At 40.6% G+C, this 20,774-nt stretch overlaps 1 long non-coding RNA gene across 7 annotated transcripts in view; it reads left to right on the top strand.

Moving 5' to 3' along the window:
• Positions 1 to 20,774, top strand: part of LOC114679492 (uncharacterized) — a 222,443-nt gene that overhangs the window by 167,239 nt on the left and 34,430 nt on the right. The window contains exon 5 of one of the 7 annotated variants that reach the window (XR_013396014.1): positions 9,943 to 10,054. The exons of the other annotated variants lie outside the window; for them this stretch is intronic. This is a non-coding gene — a long non-coding RNA (uncharacterized LOC114679492). The remainder of the gene's footprint in view (positions 1 to 9,942; positions 10,055 to 20,774) is intronic. 7 annotated transcript variants of the gene reach the window in all.

Below are 20,774 nucleotides of genomic sequence, written 5' to 3' on the forward strand. Positions count from 1 at the left end.
TCCCACAGTGTTTGATTCCCCTGAGAAGACCATCCTTGGTGTGAAACATCAATATAATGTTTTATACAGTGCAATAAATATGTGCATACACCTATATGTTTATGTATAATTGTATGTATATGTGTATGTTTGCACAGGTGAATTTAAAAATCTACACTCTATCATTTATTAATATTATTAAGTCCCTATGCATTAAATATGAGTATCAACAAATAAATATATTGCTAAGCCTGGACCTTTTATAGTATTTAAATATGCTTGGGGAGCCAACTAAGTCATCCATTACCATCAGGAATGATTGACTTTTAGAGAAGAAAAATGTTAATAAAATAACAATTGGTGCTGACCAAGCCATAGAGAAGAGGACCTCAATTAATTCATTCATTTTTCACTATTGAGGCACTAGCCCTTGTTGGGTGAAGTGCAAGGAGTGAAAGGAGAATCTTTTATGCAAGAGAAGAAAATGGCATCAAAAGAAGCTGCTATTAGGACTTAAGTTAATAACCTTCTACAGATGGGTCCAACTGTGGGAAGAAGGAAAGACAGAGCAAAGACAGGACATGTCAGGATGATTTCCATCCACTTAACCACCAAAGTGAGGGTGTCCAGGAACAGAAACAGAATGGGGCCAACCCCAGTCAAAGATCTCAACCCATTAAAGGGCACGTCGGAGTCAAAGTCTCTACCACAGGGGCTCTGCACCGGCCCCTCCTGACTGCTGCAACCATGGATCCTCACCCTATGGAAATGACATCACCCTGTGGAATGGCATGTGAGGAAAGTCACAAGCAAAGGACACAAGCAGCTAAGGGAGTTGCACCCCATGTGGCCTAGTTAATGACATCATGTGGGAAGGTCTGAGAGGAGTTTGATAAACATTTAAACAGCAGCAAAGAATGATGTCATGAAGGGGATGAAAGTGGCACGGTAGGTGGAATGCTGATGTTCACTATAAAATGCTGTTTTTGTTGGTAAAAAGAAAAATGGTGAAACATTGACAATTTTACAGGGTTTAGCCTAAAATGTATAAAGGTGAACTTGAGCCTCAACTCCAAAGAGTTTCTAGGGGCTGAATTCCGGGTCATATGAATTGTCAAAGAGCAAGTGCTGTAGAAGTTTTAGCCATTTCTTAGTATTATTATTAAAGTCTTGTTTTTGTCACTGACTCTGGTGAGGGTATTGGAAATAATTATAAATTTGATTTAAGAGATCCCAGAAACCAGAGGCCTTGGAAAGCGGCAGATACCAGGGTTGTCTTGTGGCCTGTGCAGTCACACAGGGCTCTACTCTCAGAAGGGCCCCTGTTGGGGAATTAATGGACTGTGGGTGCCATCTTGAAATCCGTAACAATTTCATCATTGAATTTGTGTTTTGTAAGTGCAATCCAATGGGACAAAGGAGCACGCACCAGAGGCATGGTGGCCAAGTTCAGGAGCAGTCCTACCTCCAGCCTCCTCCTGAAATGAGCCATTCTCTTCCCATGGACTGCATCTTCCCTGAGGATAGGCTCAGGGAGGGATGGGCTCTGGTAGGTGTGCTCTGAGACCTATGGTGAGGCTTGAGGCCCCTGTGATGGTGAGCGCTCACCCCTCAAGTTTCTCTGTTTTCAAGGAGGTGCAAAATTAAATAGCAAATAAAAAATAGTATGAGAGGTTGAGAGAAAGATGAAAGAAAAAAGGAAACAAGCTTTACCCCTGCTTTTTGGACAAGAGACCTCCCATTTTCATTTTGCACTGGGCCCTGCAAATTATGGAGACAACTCTGGGGGTCAGCCTTTGGGTACCATGTCCAAAGGCTAAGAGCAGTTCCTCACCAACTCCAGATAGTGAGCTCATGGACAGCAAAAAGTGGAGTGTGGAAGTCATAATCTGCTCTCAGTTTTTGCCTTTCATGTTTATTATATTTGAAGTAGCAAATAACTAATCTTTTTCAGGGACTGGCTAGTGCTCCACAGAAATAGGAAAACCTGGAAACCACTTGGTGAAATATGACTGAACATTTAGACTTGCAATTATACCCTTAGTAATCCTCTAGTCTTGCCCTGGTTTATGAATCTGCTAACTCAAGTAGTGGGAGAGGCTTCTAGAGGTAGATTTTCTTGTGTTTTTTGTTTTTTTTTTTTTTTTACATTGAGTATCAACCATTATAACACAATATTGTGCTGTGTATTAGATTACAACCTTCTTTTAACTTGCTTATCTTCCCCGCAAGCCTTCCATGTGACAGGAAAGAATAACTGATCCTGTCTGTATCGCAGATACACACACACACATACACACGCACACACATTATGGCACATACAGCATATATTATTTTGTTTATAGTTTAATATGGGTAAGTAACAGTTGAAGTGCTCTAATCAGGAATATGCACTGCAGGGGGAGTTAGTATTTTACTGAATTTAATGAGAAGCCAACGTTTTAGCGGAAGCTACTACAAGCCTGAAACTATCTTTAGAACATTTCTGATTAGCATGAAAGACATAAAAGATAGTTTTTTATTGGTAAAATGAGTGGTTTTGTAGACTGACTAGAAATAATTATGCAGAAACAACCTCCCTTCCATAATGGGCCACAAGAATCTAAGGTGCTCATCAGTCTGTACCTGTTAGAGTGGTGCCATAGGCCAAAGGACTCCATTATATTCTGTATCCAGTTCCACTTAGGAAAGAATTTCTCATTCTTTTTAGATCACAGTAATAAGTATATCTTACATCATGACCGACTCAGTACACATATATACGCACACCCACACTGAAAGGAAAATTTTCCAAAGAATGTGCTTCTTACCTCACTTTATATAATGCTATAGTCTATTCAATTCTACTCTGTTTTGTTGTTATTTTTATTGCTGGTTGCAACCCACTAAATTCGTTTGAGAACACAGTAATGAGATGCAAACCGCAGTTTGAAAAGCGCTGAGTGGGAAGGCTAGCTTGATCTTGCTGCCTGAACATTGTTGTATGTTCTGTGGGTGAGTTCTTACAAGGTGCTGTTTGAAGCGCCTGACATGGCCAAGAATGGAGGATTTATTGAGTTACAGGATTAATGGTATATTAGTCTGTTTTCACACTGCTATTAAGAACTACCTAAGACTGGGTAATTTACAAATAAAAGAGCTTTAATTGACTCACAGTTCTGCAGACTTAACAGGAAGCATGACTGGGAGGCCTCAGGAAACTTACAATCATGGTGGAAGGTGAAAGGAAAGAAAGCACCTCTTACCATGGCAGAACAGCAGAGAGAGAAAGCGAAGGGGTAAGTTCCACACATGTTTAAACCATCAGATCTTGTGAGAATTCACTCGCTATCATGAGAATAGCAAGGGGGAAATCTGCCCCCATGATCCAGTCACCTCGCAACAGGCCTCTCCTCCAATTCCACATGAGATTTGGGCAGGGCCATGAATCCAAACCGTATCAAATGGGCCACATGTTCTTTGCTAGGGTGGTAACGAATGTTCATGTGTGTGCCAGAATTTGGTTTGTTTGGGACTTGCTTCCATTGTAACTACTACCAGGTAGTGAAGAGTCAGGAGAGAAAACCTAAAGCCCTTACCTGAGCCCAACCACTGGATGTTACCAATAACTGCAAAAAGAATGTAATAATTATGACTAACCACACTGGTTTAGGTGAATTTGCAAGCAATGCATTTTCTTTTTCTTTTTCTTTTTTTTTTTTTTTTTGAGACGGAGGCTTGCTCTGTTACCCATGCCAGAGTGTAATGGCACGATCTCAGCTCACTGCAACCTCCGCTCCCCGGGTTCATGCAATTCTCCTGCCTCAGCCTCCAGAGTAGCTAGGACTACAGGTGTGCACCACCACACCCAGCTAATTTTTGTATTTTTAGTAGAGACGGGGTTTCACCATGTTGGCCAGGATGGTCTTGATCTCTTGACCTCGTGATTCACCCACCTCGGCCTTCCAAAGTGCTGGGATTATAGGTATGAGCCACTGCGCCTGGCTGACAATGCATTTTTCAAATGAAATACCGTTAGGCATTTTAGTGGGTTGAATGATCACAACCCAAAAAACAGGTATATTTTTTTAATGTGATCTTATTTGGTAAAAGGAAGTTTGTAGATAGAATTAAGGATCATCAGATGAGATTACCTGAATTTCCAGGTGTAGGCAGGGGAGCCTAAATGTAATCCTGTGTCCTTATAAGAGAAAGACAGAGGAAAATTTGAGAAGGAAGAGAAAGGCATGTGAAGATGGAGACAGAGACTGGAGTCACACAGCCACAAGCCAAAGAACACCTGAAGCTCCCAGAAGTTGGGAGAGGCAAATAATTCTCCCCTGAAGACTTCAGAAGGAACATGGGCCTACTGACACCTTGATTTCAGACTTCTGGCCTCCAGAACTGTGAGAGAATAAATGCCTATGATTTTAAGCCACCAAGTTTGTGGTCATTCGTTATAGCAGCCCTAGGAAACTACTATAGGCGTTAAGTGAACAAAGACCACAGAATGCTCTTTGATAACCCTGCCAGTCATGCAGTCCCAACCAGTATGATCTCATCCCAAACAAAGGGCCAAAGATCTATTACGTATTTTGTTTTGCTAGCTTCTTCAGAGTTGGCTTTCAGGAAAGAACTACATCTTGTTTGATTGAAAATATTTTGAAACATCATTCACCATCTCTGATGGTATTTATGGCTCAACATTCTTTATAGCAAGAGGATGAATACTAAATTAGAAGCTTATTTCAAAATTGTGGTGGGCCTGCCTACCACACACAGACAGGGAGAACTAACTTGAAGAAAGAATAAACAGAGGGAGATAGCCAAGGGATCCGTTCTGAGAGATTTTATTTCCTTAAGCAAAGGTGGCCCTGGCTTGGACATTGCAGGAAGATTGAAATGCCATCCTTGTGCCAATAAGAAAAAAGAGGCAGCCCATATACATCGGGGTTTTGGGTTTGAGGTATGGTCCTGTGATAAGACAGGTAATATCCTATTATAAATAGCATAAAAGGGAAAAAGAGAGAAAAGGAGAAAACCACAACATCAAAACTTCACATTTACTTTAGGAAGTCGAAGTAAATCCAAAGATCAGAGAACCTGGCATAGATCTTGTTAACATTTTGAAATCAGTTTGTCTCCAATAATAGTCCCAAAATGTAAGTATTAAAAAAAAAAATTCTTCTGAGGCAATTGCTTCCCTCCCACAAACCACTTAACAGTACAAGCTTCTTGGTTTTAACTTCAAACATAATGTGACAAAAATGTATATTTCAAGGACAAATTATGATGGAAAAATAGATCATTGTATTTATCTTCTACAGTTATGATGAGAGGATTATTTGATCATTTCTACTGAATCATTAAATCAGAAAGATTGCAAAACATTCTGTGAATTATACATGCAAATTGCCTTTGATAACACCAACATCCAGTTGCCTCTAGAATCTAATAAAGAAAATGTTTTTGGTCTGCCCAGCAGCATTTATGTAACAGGGCCAACATGAAACATAAAAGTGACATTTGGAAAGAGTTTCAAATGACACGAAAGCCTTTATAATATGACAGTATTATGATGATCTTTTTAATTGCTGTGGACATTGTTAGGTACTTTGTTTATTAGACAATTCCAATTGTCTAATATTTAACATTTTAACATTTCCAAATATTCTCCTAAATTTTTAAAAACTATTTTAACATGCTAATTTAATTTTTGGGTTTAAGATGGATCTGAGCTAACATTAGCTCATTTTAGCAAGCTGTGTAGAAAAATAAACTTTTCCCATCGCAATGATTTATATTCCTGGGAATGGACTTAGGCTGGGCTGGCTTGGATCACATGACCATCTCTGGATCAATCACTGAGGCAGCTGGCGGGGTGGATCCTCTAACTGGGAGCCCTCCTCTGGTCCTCATGGTTCAAAGGGAAAGACCCATCTCCAAAGACAAAGGTGGCCATGCTGTTAGCAGAAAGGAGTAAGGGAAGGAGCTATTCAGAAAAACACAGGTGCGTGCACACACATACTCAGACATATACACAAATATATTTAGACAGACTGAAAAGATACTGGAAGAAAGTATAGTGATGTTGTAATCCCAGTGCTTTGGGAGGCCAAGGTAGGCGAATCACGATGTCTGGAGATCGAGACCATCCCGGCTAACACAGTGAAACCCCGCCTCTACTAAAAAATACAAAAAATTAGCTGGGCATGGTGGCATGCGCCTGTAGAACCAGCTATTCAAGAGGCTGAGGAAGGAGAATTGCTTGAACCTGGAAGGCAGATGTTGCAGTGAGCCGAGATTGTGCTGTTGCACTCCAGCCTGGGTGACAGAATGAGACTCTGTCTAAAAATAAAATAAAACAAATAAATAAAATTTGTGATGTATGTGTTAGCCACAGTTCTGGATTATGGAATTACTGGGGATATATAAACACCCGTTGTTTACTGTACTTGACCAGTGTTAAGTACTTTGCCTTTTTATACACAGAAGTGCTAAGGCTTCACTAACACGAGTTTGTTATTGTAAATAAAAGGGGGATTGAAACCTTGGTGGAGGTAGAAGAGTTCCAGGCAGTAAGAGAATTGTGGGTGTTCTGTGATCCTAGAGAAGACTACTGGCAGGTCAGAAACAGATTGCTTTAACGGGGTAAATGAATGGTCACTCAGCTATGGGGAATAGCAGCTCATGGAAAGGGCTACAAGGTGCTGCCAAACCGCTGCCCCTTTCTTGTTTCACCTCCAGTTTATTCTAAGTAGGGGTACGTCTTTTTCTCTTTTGGTCTTGCTATTCTCAGTACTGGATTGCACATCTATTCTGACTCATTCATCCATTCAAGCTCAGTTGAGAAGGTTTTAAACCTCTTCCTCTGACAAAGAATCCTTTATTTAAACATGCCTCCTACCCATGAGAAACAAAGCAGGATTCAGTTACCAACTATTCCAAAAGCTATTGTTTTCTAAGCATTTGTCATGTGCACACATTATTTTATTTCATCTAATAAATTCTGGGTTGCCATTCCAAATTTCAGATGAGGAAATGAAGACATGGAAAAGTTATGTAACTTGTGGAAAATCATACAGCTTGAAATGACCAAACTGGGATTTGAATGGAAGTTGGTTCTAAGCCCATGACCTCGAAAAGGGAGGGCCTAATGCTGCCACATCCTAGCTGTATTGTCTTCAGTAAGTCATCTCCACCTGAGTCATAATTTTCTCGACTGTAAAGTCAGAATATTTATACATCTCACCAGTCTGTTGCACTGGCTTGTGGTGAGTTCCGTAAGACGACACACAGAAAGGAGCTCTGTGCATCATGTATCATGCCTGCACACATGTGATGTTTTGTCCACAGACTGAGCCTCTAGGAGACTGCATACAGAGTTTGGAGGCACATCTAGTGAAACTGGAACACTAGGAGATTCAGCGGGTTGCACAATAGGAGGAAGGTATAAAATGATGATACTAATAGACTGAGTCGCAGGTGTGGGTTGGTAAGATGCTAGGTAGAGTCTGGGCAAGGTCAGGTGACCAACTGTTCTGACCTGGCCCAGGACTTGGGGGTTTCCTGGGATGTAGGAATTTTTGTGCTAAAACTGGGAAAGTCCTGAGCAAGCCAAGATGAATTCACTTGGGGAGTTTTGAGGACTGGGCAGCTCGATAGTGACACCATCCATATTTCATAGGTGCCAGCCCCTTCTTTGGCACTTTTGGAAGAGCAGAGGAAAAGTGTGCATTTCCAGCAATAATGAGAGATCAAGGAATCACACTCAGAGAGAACTGTAGTGATTCTCCCCCAAACTCATAGCACTCTGAAAGGGGACTCCTCAGAAGTTTCCCCAGGTCACAAGCCCGTGGCCATCCATTTGGGACGTAACACCCATTCTCTTCCAGGGAGGAGGGTAGAGCTCTGCTGGGAGTCAGAAGCCAAGAAAGCAGGCATTTTGAAGTTTGCATGCAGCCTTGCATTTGAACACCGTCCCTCTGCTAATTCACACTTTCCCTAAAATGCACCCTTTTCCATAGGGTTCCTCCGCCTTCCTGACTTGTGAGTTCTTGAACTCTCCTGTCTTTCTTTTGTGGTAATGTTCAGACAGGACTAAATACCCGGAGTGGACCTGGTGCAGAAAAAGCTGGGACTCCTACCCCAGCCCACAGTATTCCTGTGTAGAAAATTCTGCAATCTTATTTTGACACTCCCCAGCTCTCCACGTGAGAGCTTTACTCTGCCTGGCATGAAGGGAGAATCAAATCAATGCACGTCAAAGTGATGGCACCTAGTACAATACCTGGCGCATATTAGAGGATCAATGAATTATGGTTTTCTTCCTAAGGTTATAGAGCCAGTCAGTAGCATAAGAGGGCTAATCTTGACCTTCTGTTCCTTAAACCGATTAGCAAAGTTACCTTACAAGGAAGATTATTGAGGAAGTGATTATACAATGCCTTTAGTTCATGAGCAAAAATAGCACTTAAATAGAGCTTCCATTACACAGTTGATCTACCTTTCTATTTTCCAAATTGGGCTTTCTGTAAAACATCCATTGTATTTCCTTCAAGTTTTCAGTTTCAGTACATTTTAGATGAAGTGGAAACCCTCAGGACACAGTCATCAATATTTCTCAGTAAGAATTCTGGCTCCTCTGTAATTGAATTGCCCTCTCCTGCTAATTTGTGTGCATCCATACAATATCCCTTTCCTCCAATTAAAAACGTCACTCATTGACAATGCTGAAAATTCACAGCCAAGATGGAGAAGTGAAAAGGGACCAGGGGATAGAAGAAATTAAATTGGATGTTTCCTCGGAGTTAAGGTATTTTTTCTTCCTTTATGTCTTGGTAAGTAGTCACTTTTGTGGTGATAGCAGCTGTACGACGGGAGCATATATGATGAGTGACATTTTATATTTGTATGTGTCACTGATGCAATTTGAAAACAATTTTAAGATGCATGAGCAGTATTTTTTCTCATCAGAAGTTTTTGGTCTAAAGCTATTCTTCTCAAATAAAACTGACTTTCTAACAGCAACTTCGTATACAGGAGAATAACCCTGGGCTTGGTACCGTGTATTCCATTAGTGTAGAATTAGAAAAAATTGAGTCTACTAGAATATGGTTCTGTTACTGCAACCTACACTGTAAGCCCTCAGATCTTCTTATACAATTTCAGAAACTCAAACACTCCAGTCCAAAATAATGAGATGATGGACCACATTCAAAACTTGAGATGGATTATGTGAGGAAGTGGAAACATTTTTCCAAAAAAAAATTTAAACAGTAAAACAGAGTGTGCCTTTGATTTAAATTCTAAATGTTTGAAAATCTACGCAATTGGTTCTTTTCAGCCTCCTTCATACAATACATTGTTTATTTTTCCATCTTGACTCTCTCAGTTATTCTGGTTTCCATTTAATGAAGACAGATTTCGTAATTCTTGTTTCATTAATGTTGGCCTCTGGAGTCTGATTTAACCAGAATAATAACTGTGATCATATGCAGAATTTAATAGGGAAGGGAAATAGCTAATTACATTTGTTATCAAAGGAAGCCAGGAAGTGCCTGGAGAGAAGATACATCCGTAAATCTCAGAGTCACACATCATAGCACAGAGTATGGAACCTGTGAGGAAGAACTAACTGCGTGGCTGATGTCAAGGTTTCATCCCAGCTGGAAAATCTTGCATAGAGAGCACCCAAACTTGTACTTGCCTCGTTCCCTTCTGGGCTTCCAAATTGTTACAGGGCTTTTGAAAAAATTTAGTGACACAAATCCTGCATCCCAAATAGGACAACTATGTAATCACAGAACCAGCTGGAACTCTTAGCAGTTCCCAAGATGTTGACTAAAGCAGAACCAACTCCAGACAGGCATTCTATGGGAAGTACACAATGGCATCTCACACTGGCTCTCCCTCTACTGTGCCCCTGCTCTCCCTCCACCACCCCATTACAGTTTTCTCTCATCTCCTCCATTTGCATTCAAGTGTAGATCCACATACTGGATACCAGGCAACCTTGGACTTCTACACCAATGACTTAATTTCACTAAGAAAAGATGAGTTGGAGTTTATGAGTTTGGAACAGAACCTACTACTCGTAAGTAGCAGAGCTCCATTTGTTGAATTTTTCTTTCTAACCAGTGTCAATGGTTTTTATTATTTTATTTTATTTTTTTGAAATGGAGTCTCACTCTGTTGCCCAGGCTGGAATGCAGTGGCACAATCTCAGCTCACTGCAATCTCCGCCTCCTGGGTTCAAGCGATTCTTCTGCCTCAGCCTCTGGAATAGCTGGGACTACAGGCACAAACCACCATGCTTGACTAATTTTTTAATTTTTAATAGAGATGGTGTTTCACCATGGTGGCCAGGCTGGTCTCGAACTCCTGACCTCATGATCCGCCCACCTTGGCCTCCCAAAGTGCTAGGATTACAGGCATGAGCCACCTCTCCAGGCCATGTCAATGGTTTTTAAAGTTATTATAATGTTCAACATTAACCAAAACATGTTTTAGTAGTCCAGAATCAGTTAATAGTCATTTCACACCGAAGATGAATTGATGCTAACGGGAGGAGGGGTATGACCTCAGAAGTAGCTACAATATGAGGCTACTGCTGCAGAGAAGAGGCAACAGGTCTGCCCTCTCTCTTGCAGCAGATATGACTCCCTACATCTCTGTCTGTTTCCAGCTGCTTTACACTCCTGCAAAAATAAGCCAGGGGAAGACAGTGGTTGCTACAGCACCTTCAGTAGAATAAATTTTTTAGAAAGATCCAGTTGCACTTTCTTCACTGTTATGACAGCCTTGTGAAATTCACAGCTGTCATATCTTCTAGGACTATGATATTTTTCATTTATTCCATTATTTGTGAGTTTACCAGGTAGTAGAGCCAAGGGGTGGGGTAAAATAATGGAGTGGTGAGTTCTATCCCGAGGCCAAGGTTGTTGGCAATCTCCCTGGACTTCTCTCTGTCCAACAGCTGATTAAGAGTTACTATTCCCATTTCTGGTGGTTAAAATTGTACCATAAGCTTAACTCATCAAGCTTAAGAATCAAAAAGCACTTAGTGTGATGCAGTGGATGGTTATGGCTGATAAGAAGCCACAAAAGACACTCAACCACTCCATTTGCGAATTGAACTTGTCCTTCTGTAAAGCCCACTTCTGGAGTCACATGAACTGGAAGATTCAAACCTGGAGTTGCGCCATGGCATCATCACATACTAGCCGGGAAGTAGCAGTTCAAGTAACTCCTTGGCACCTTTATTTCCTTATCTGTAAAATAGGGATAGTAATAGATTAAATTAGAGTATACAACACATAATAAATGCTCAACAAATGTCAACTATCAAATGTGCAAGATGGGAATAATAATACTTAATGCCATGGTTGTCAATACTTCTACCTGATGTAACAAAACACCATTAAGTCTCAGTGGCTTAACACAATGAAAGTTTATTTCTCATCTTATATTTCAATATAAATTGTGGGGAAGGGCTCAGTTCCGTATGGTGATTTGAGGGTTCAGAGACTTTCCATTGTATATCTCCACCATTTTCTACAACCATATCATTCCCTGAATTCAGCCCATAGATGGGGAAAGGTGGCTGGCAAGAGACAGAATGTAAAGAAAGTACACCAGTCTCACCACCTTAGTTCATCACTCCTGGGTGTGTTCCATTGCTGAGACCTCATTGTATGGCCACACTTAGAAGCAAGGGGGCTGGAAAAGTTGTCCAGTTCCATGCCCAGATGTGAGAACACAGATTCTGGAAGGCTCTTGAAGCCTCAGCCACATCTCTCTTGAAGGACTGAGCTGACAAGTAGGTTAGATACCGCTTGTTAAACAGCCAGGTGGGAGCCAATCACAGCAGCAGTCTTTATAAATGTAGCTATTGTCACTATTAATCTCAAATCACTACGTCAAGATAGTAAGATCTTTTTCCACACATTTGGAAAGGAAAGAAAAGTCCAGAGCTACTGTTCAAGTTTGTCTTGATTCTAAAGCCTTCATAGACCTGAAGGTTAGGCAGGCCTTCTGTTCCATTTTGCAATGGGCATCTAGATAAGTGACCCAGTAAAACAGTGCCAAAGCCACTTCAGAGCTTCTGGACTCTTCGATAAAACAAAGAAAAATATAATACTGATATGTTTGTTGTAAGCTCTAAGGCAGTTCCAAATATTGTCTTTTTTTAATATTATCAAAATATGTTATTGCGGGCCTCCTGCTTTCTGGCTGTGAGGTCTTGCCAAGTTATTTGAATTCTGTAAATCCTCATTTTTCCAACTGTTAAATGAGGACAACACTTGTTCTATCTCAGAGGGTAGGGCTAGATGTAGGGTGTTGCCACCTTCTTCCTCCTCTTCCTCTTCCTCCTCTTCTTTCTATTCTTAACAGGATGATTACTCCTGTTATCATCTATGCATCAACTCTAATGCACAGATTATATATGCATTCTAATTATCTCCTTGACTTCCTCCTGGGCCAAGGGCAGCCACCTGATGTGGTTAGAAAAGCCTGAACATGGAGTCAGGGAAGGCTGGATTCCACCCTGACTCTGGCACTAGCTAACTAGGTGTGAGTCCTCAGGCAACTCATTCAACTTCTTTGTGTGTTTCCTCATCTTGAAATAAGGTAAGAATTCCTAACAGTAAAGGGTTTGAAGATGTATTGTAAATCATTCATTGTTGTGCTTGGCATCAAATGAAAGCTAATTTCCTTGTCCCTCATGCAAATGTTCATAGGTCCTAAGAATTTAGGAAACGGTAGCACCCTGGCACCTTGGAATAATTGAGATACAATGCAGATAAATAGATTACATGTTTTGATGAAAGGTTTTTGATGCTACAGGGTTCATTGTTGTTTTGATTTCTTGGTGTAATAATGTATTTTTTGTTGCAGTTGAGTCCAAAGCTCATACCTCTTGCCACATGACAATAAGTGGAGCCACAAAGTATCAGGCCAAGGAAGGTGACTTTATTGCAGAGAAACAGCACAACCACACCATTCTCAACATGTTATTCACTGATTTTAAAAAATTATAGCCAACTTAGTAGGTGTGAAGTTTTATCTCATTGTAGTTTTGATTTGTGTTTCTCTAATGACTAATGATATTGAACATTTTTAAAATATGCTTATTGCTGCTTGTATATATTCTTTTAAAATATCTACTCAAGTACTTTGCCCATTTTTGGATCGATACTTGTTGAGCAGAAATTGATTTAAAATAAACTTTCAATTCATGGTAACTAGCTCTAAATTAAGCTTACCATTTCTTCAAACTTATTTAATTTTGTTTATTGATTTGTCTAATTTAGAGAGAGATTTTTAAACATTTCCCACCTTAATTATAGCTTTGTAGAATTCCTGATTGCTAATAGTTTTGCTTCACATGTTTTGATTCAAGGTTTTTGATGCTTCAGGGTTCATTGTTGTTCACTGACTTCTTGGTGTAATAATGCTTCTTTCATCGTAGTTGAGTCCAAAGCCTGAACTGCTTGCTACATGACAGCCAATAAGTCAAGAGACAAGGTGTTGGAGCAAGGAAATTGACTTTATTTTGGAGAACCAGAAAACTGAGAAGATGGTGGACTCGTGTCCTAAAGAACCATCCGTCTTAACCATCTTAAGTTAACAGAATTTTAGGCTCCTTTTATGTTAGGGGAAAGGGAAAAGGGAAGGACTTGGGGAAAAGAGGTGACCAATGATTGCAGACATCCAGATAGTGGTGGGTGTCAAAGCGGGGCTTGTGAAACTTCTTTGCCCTTGGTCAGGTAACATCTTTCCTTGTGTGTACACCCTCCTTATTTCTTCAAGAGTTAGTTTTGGGAAGAGACTATTATCATTCTTGCTTTAACACTAAACTATAAACTAAATTCCTCCCATAGTTAGCTCAGCCTACATGCAGAGACAAGCAAAAGCAGTTAACCTAAAATGTATCACTGTGGACGGCTTAGAAGCAAAATAGAGCTTGTCAAGCTAGGCATGCTTTTCACTGCTCTATTATCAGTATAAAGTGTTCCTCTTTGCCTTTTAAATCTGGTTTCCTTGAATTTTGCTTTGCCTAATGAGTTCCTCTGCTTTTAAAAATTTGTTTATGTTTGTTTTGTTTTTTTTTTTTAACAAACCTCTTTACTTTCAAGCTTTGTGTCATTTACTGCATGTATATCTCCATAAATAGCTTATAGCAGGATTTAAATTTTTATCCATGCTAAAAGAACTTGTTTGTTAACCTCTCTCTCATCATTCTTGATGTATTTGGTGTTATTTTTGCCATCTCTTTATGTTTTCATTCTGAGATCCTATGTTTCTTCCTTTTGTCTACTTCTTGACTTTGCTAAACGCTCAAATTCTTTTTCAGTTTTAGTTTTTGTCTTTTCTGTGGTTTTTAAGGTATACATCCTAATTCTTTTTATTTTACTACTGGTTGCCCTGCGTTTTTTACAAGCACAAGTTGAGGAACAGATTGGGGGGGTGATGATTTCTATTTTGGGAGGAGTTAAAGATGGTGTTACCTTATTGACAGGGAGATGCCTTGTTTCTGTCACCTCTGGGTCTTTACCCCACTCTGTTCCCTCTTCTGGGAACTAGGACACATCTGAATCAATACCTAAACATCATTCAGCCTCAGCGTAAATATTCCTTCCTCTGGAAGCCTTTCCCGTGCCAGCACATCGGCAAAGTGTCCACCACGTGCTCCCAGAGTGCTCTCTCTCTCAGCCTGTCACTGCAGTGCTTACCCTGCTTTGTAACCGACCTTTCCTTGTCTGTCCCCATTGGAGGCTGATGCTACATCTTGTTCCCTGGTCTACCCCAAAATCTTGCTAGGTCTGATGTGACACCCAGGAATCTGCATTTTAAATCTGACCTCTGTAATACTGACAGGAAACACTTTCTAGGGCTGGAGTCATTAGCAATATGAATTTAGTAGAGAGAGCTGGGGTTTAACCCTTAGGCAATGTTTCCATATCTCAGGGGGAGAACAGTTGCACTGAAGGGATTTTATCCAGGCTCCTACTAAGTTGATCATGTCCTGAGGAGTCTCGCCCATGTTTCTGGTCCATTTATAAACAATTGCTGGAGGTCAATTAGGAAACATCTCCCAGGGCTCTCTGAGCCTTGGGCAACACAAAGAAGGTGAGGGAGAAGGTCAGCTCATGAGTTCCTGTGGCTGCTCAGTGCTATGGCCCATGTTCAGTGAATACATCTGATATGGTTTAGACATGTGTCTCCTCCAAATATCATGTTGAAATGTGATCCCCAATGTTGTAGGTGGAACCTGGTAGGAGGTGTTTGGGTCATGGTGGGCATTCTCCCCCATGAATGGCTTGGCATCCTCCATATTGTAAAGTGTCCACAAAGATCTTGTTTAAAAAACCTGGCACTTCTTGCCCTCTCTCTTGTTACCACTCTCACCATATGATACACTAGCCCCTCACTAGCCTTTCACCATGATTATAAGCTTCCTGAGGTCTCCCCAGGAGCAGTTGCTGACATCATGCTTCTCGTATTGCCTGCAGAACTGTGAGCCAAAATAAACCTCTTTTCTTTATAAATCACCCAGCCTCGGCTATTCTTTTATAGCAATGCAAATGGACTAACATAGCATCTAAGCTTCCAAAAGGCACATCAGGGGAAAGACATCATGTTGCTTTTTATTTCAGAGTCAGTAATCTCCAATATGGATGCAGTGTATATACATGCCTTAGTCTTCACAACCTTAGTCATCGCTTGCACTGACAGGTAGGTCAGGACTGCTAGGGGCCAACTGTGGGGGAATCTGGAACCTGTTTCCTCAAGGTGTGCATTGTTTGTATTTGTCTGAGAAAGCGTCACTTCCAGTTACAAGTAACTACAGTGAAAAGGATAATGTGCAGCAAGGATAATTGAAATCTGCATTGCCTATGGCTTATTTCTCACATTAGTTCTTACTCCTAAAGATTTAGTGCCATCAGGACTGTGTTTAGGCAGGTGGGATGCAGAAGAAGTTGGAGATTCAGGAGGAGCTGGGGCAGTGAACAAGAGGAAGTGGTGAGAGGGACACTGGGACCTGCTGTGTCCATCTGGTCTCTCATCAAGACAGGTCACCTGCAGTGATACGTCACAGAAGTCCATGTTACACCAAAAGACTTTACCTCTTTGCCTGGTTTGAAAGCCTGTCATTATGAATGTGTTCTCTTTTTAAAATGTGATGAAAATAGTTAATTGCTTCCCAATGCTTGAAATTGTGGTATTTACATTCAAGACTATTGCCTTTTTTTTTTTCTTTTTCTTTTCTTTTTTTTTTTTTTTTGAGACAGTCTCACTCTGTTGCCCAGGCTAGAGTATAGTGGTGGGATCTTGGCTCACTGCAACCTCTGCCTCCCAGGTTCAAGCAATTCTCCTGCCTCAGCCTCTCAAGTAGCTGGGATTACAGGCACACGCCACCATGCCCAGCTAATTTTTTTGTTGTTGTTTTTGCATTTTTAGTAGAGATGGGGTTTCACCATGCTGGCCAGGCTGGTCTTGAACTCCTGACCTCGTGATCCGCCCATCTCGGCCTCCCAGAGTGCTGGGATTACAGGCGTGAGTCACCGTGCCCAGCTCCACCTGTTTTTAATATTGGATTTGGAGTTTGTTGGGTATAATTAAATACCGGTGTGGTGCAGGACTTCTGTGTTTGCTTTTACTTCAAAACCCTAGAATCAGATTATTTCATCCCTTTTAGGGAAACTTACTTGTCATAGGGAATACATGTTTGAGACACTCCCTCTTCACCTTGTTAGTGAGAGGGGATTTTCGTCCCAGGGTTATGAGGATGGTGGAACACATAACACCCCACACCCCACAGTTGAGACACACAGCAGGTAATTAGTCAGGTAGACTCAGCCTGGGAGAGGAGGACACACACATCACACAGTCACACAGGGGCCACACTCAGGAGCAGAGGGAATAAGGGGCTGGAGGCGGCAGGCTTTGTGGTATCAAAAGGGTAGAGTGACCTCCAGTTCCCACGGGAGGATGAGATTGGCTTGTTTGCATCATTCTGTGGGCTGGTGGAGAACCAAAACCTGCTACTAAAGGATCAGTAGGAACTATGCCTGTTTCCTTTGTTAAGGAGGTTTGTTTAGCTAGAATACCTTATCCATGGGAACAGAGTAGGGAGAACTTGCTATTAGGCCATTCAAGGCCCTCTCAATTTTACCAGATGTCAAGGCAGCACACAATATGGAGCCTGAATTTCAGGCCTTAACACAGCGATATGCCATCATTATGCAACTTTGAGAAATACCATTCCTCTCTTATTCTACAGAATACCACCCAGGTACTCCTGGGATCCTGATTACAGGATATAAAGTGTAGTTAATTATTGCATTCATAGATGGGATTAATCTGCCAATCTTTTGTCTTTTTAATGTTACTCCATTGCTTAAGCATTGATTCCAGAGGAAGAAGGACCAGACACTCTGTTGTTTTAACTTACTTGGAAATTCATCAGAGTCAGTGCTACTCTGACTCTAACGTGGTCAGTGTGGTTTCCAGACCAGCAACATCAGCATTACCTGGGAGCCCATTAGAAATCCACATTCTTGGGCTCCCTGCTAGAAATACCACATCTGAGTCTGAAGAAAAGTTCCAGGAATTTGTTTTAACAAGACCTCCCAGCGATTCTCTTACTAAAGTTTGAGAAGAACCACTTTGGCAGGACTCGTGACAGTTACTCTCAATCTAAGTTATGCAGCAGGGACAGCACAGTAAGGAGACAAAACATAAATAAAGGCCAAAGAGGCGGGGCATGGCGGCTTACGCCTGTAACCCCAGCATTTTGGGAGGCCAAGGTGGGTGGATTACTTGAAGTCAGGCATTCAAAACCAGCCTGGCCAACATGAGGAACCCCCGTCTCTACTAAAAATACAAAAATTAGCCAGGCATAGTGGTGTGTGCCTGTAGTCCCAGCTACTCAGGAGGCTGAGGCAAGAGAATCGTTTGAACCCGGGGAACGAGGTTGCAGTGAGCCAAGAACATGCCACGGCACTTAAGCCTGGGTGACAGAGTGAGATTCTGTTTCAAGAACGAAGGAAGAAGGGAAGGGAAGGGAGGAAGAAAGAAAGAGAAAGAAGGAGGGAGGGAGGGAGGAAGGAAGGAAGAAGAAAGAGAGAGAGGAAGAAAGAAGAAAGAGAGAGAAAGGAGAAGGAAGGAAGAAGAAAGAGAGAGAGGAAGAAAGAAGAAAGAGAGAAAGAAAAGAGAAGAAAGAAAGAAGAAAGAGAGAGAGAAAGAAAAGAAAAGAGGAAGGAAGGAAGGAAGGAAGGAAAGAAGGAAGGAAGGAAGGAAGGAAGGGAAGGTCAAAGAGTTCTGCACTTCCCTGACTTCATTCTCTAGTAGATCCTAAGCCCGTTTCTTTAAATAAAGCCCTTCATCTGCCCTAGAAAGGATAAAGATGAAAGAAAACTCTGTTGGCAGTATGATCGATATTGCAGAGCAGTGGGAAAAGCAGTGAAGCTAATTTTGAGGAAAAATGCTTTTCATAAAAGAAGTAAAAACATGCAAGCCAAACTGATGACACTAGACCAGGTGGAGGGAGATAAAGTCAGTACAATAAAAGAAAGGCAGGTTTGACCTACGGTGATGAATGAAACCTGCTGATCAGGTAAAGTTGAGGATATTAGACCTCGTGCAGTGACAGCGAATGACTGTCACCACAATAGTCCTAGTGGTATCTCAAACAGGAGAAATTATGGCAGAAAACTCATAGAAGTTTAGAGCCTGGGCTGGACAGTTTTAAAGAAGGTCTGCAAGGTGAGGAACTGGTTGGGACTGGGCATAGCTTAGAGCTTAACAGCTTATTGGACTGGTAGGCATAGCATGGTTACCTGAAGTGAACCTAATGAGCAAGTTGTAAGCCTCAATCAAAAATGCAAACAAAATTAAGGAACTCAGACGGGTGTGGTGGCTCATGCCTGTAACCCCAGCACTTTGGTAGGCTGAGGCGGGAGAATTGCTTGAGCTCAGGAGTTCCAGACCAGCCTAAATAACATGGTAAAACCCCATTTCTACAAAAAATACAAAAATTACCCAGACATGGTGGTGCATGCCTGAAGTCCCAGTTACTCTGGGGGCTAAGGTGGGAGGATCGCTTGAGCCCAGGAGGTCAAGGCTGCAGTAAGTCATAATTGCACCACTGCACTCCAGCCTGGATGTCAGAAGGAGACCCTGTCTCAATAAATAAATAAATAAATAAATAAATAAATAAATAAATTTAAAAATTAAGGAACTCATTTACAGTATGCTTCCTAATATTTTAGATTACCTGGTTTGGTTTAAAAAATAGATCTCTCATGGTTCAAACATTTCTAAAATCTGACTTATGATGAGAATCAAAGAGCAAAAGCACAACTACAATGATGAAATATTTTTTAATTCATCATCATCTCATCCTCTAAATTATGTAGTTTATTTACCCTGAGTATATGTATGATACAGTTGACCCTTCCTAGCAGCAGGCTCCACATCCATGGATTCAACCAGCAGCAGATCAGAAATATTCAGAAATAATAATAATAAATAACAATGCAACAATAAAAACATAAATTTAAAACAATACAGTGCAATAACTATTTACATTGTATTGCATATTAAAGTAATCTGCAGATGATTTCAGTATATATGGGAAGATGTACATAGATTATACTCAAATGTTAGGACATTTTATATAAATGACTTAAGTATCTGTAGATTTTGGTATCTGCAGGGGATCCTGGAACCAATCATCTGTAGATACTAAGAGACAACTGTATATATAAATTTTGTCAACTCCATCTTATTTTTGATTGATAGAATATCACCACTTATTTTGAAATGATTATGCATTACTGTAAGCACAACCAATTCAAGAATATTTCTGTCCATTGGTGCCTTAATTTAGAACAATATTTTTAATAATGCTTTTCACCACCAAAATTTGTACTTGTTATATTATCTCAAAAACAAACAACTTTTCCATCAATGTTTAACTTTAAAATTGACTTTACAATGCATTTACAAGAATTTAAAATGATTCACTTTTGATAGGATGCATTTCAAAAAGCTTTGTTACAATTTCATAAATTAGGTGGAAAATTGAACCACTTAAGGACTCATCCCAACTCATTTTCTATTTGAAGCATCTCATGCTTGCAAAGGTCTTCTTCTATTAACGGTATTAACACATTAACAGGTGTTGCTTTACTTTTTTATAGACCCAAGAAAAGTTGGAATAAAAGTAAGAAAAATTATTTCAGAAGTGTCTAAATAATCTAAATGTGATTATTTTGTTTGATCTGAATGACAAATCATGCTTCAGAGTGATATGTAAATACACTGTGTGCAGAGTGGCACATGGTAATAACTTGTCTTCAGGTACAATCTTCTTAAAATAGAATCTTCAATTGATCCTAAAGGTTCAAGTTTGTTGCATCTGGAAAAATATGTAGATTTAATTATTTGCAGGTGTGTCCCACATACTAGAAGCCATGAGTGAAGGTGAAGATACAAAGTGAAAAATCTATTAAGTCCACCCAGCCTATGTTGCTGTAACTGTTAATCAGTTAATGTTTAACTGTTAATCAGTTAAACTGTTAATGTTTACCAGAAAACGAAGTCTAGGCAAACACAAAAATAGACAAGACCTGAGGACGACAGAGACAAACTGAAATTATTCTAGGAAAACCAGATTATATGGTTGCCCTACCTCCACCTCCACCTACATCCATCTCTCTCCAAAAAGGTCTCCTTTTCCCCACAGATCTGAATAAGATGGCCCATCCTCTTGCCTTACAAAAGCCCAATGCCCTTTCCAAAAT

Source organism: Macaca mulatta, chromosome 7 (assembly GCF_049350105.2).
Source record: "Macaca mulatta isolate MMU2019108-1 chromosome 7, T2T-MMU8v2.0, whole genome shotgun sequence".
NCBI lineage: Eukaryota > Metazoa > Chordata > Mammalia > Primates > Cercopithecidae > Macaca > Macaca mulatta.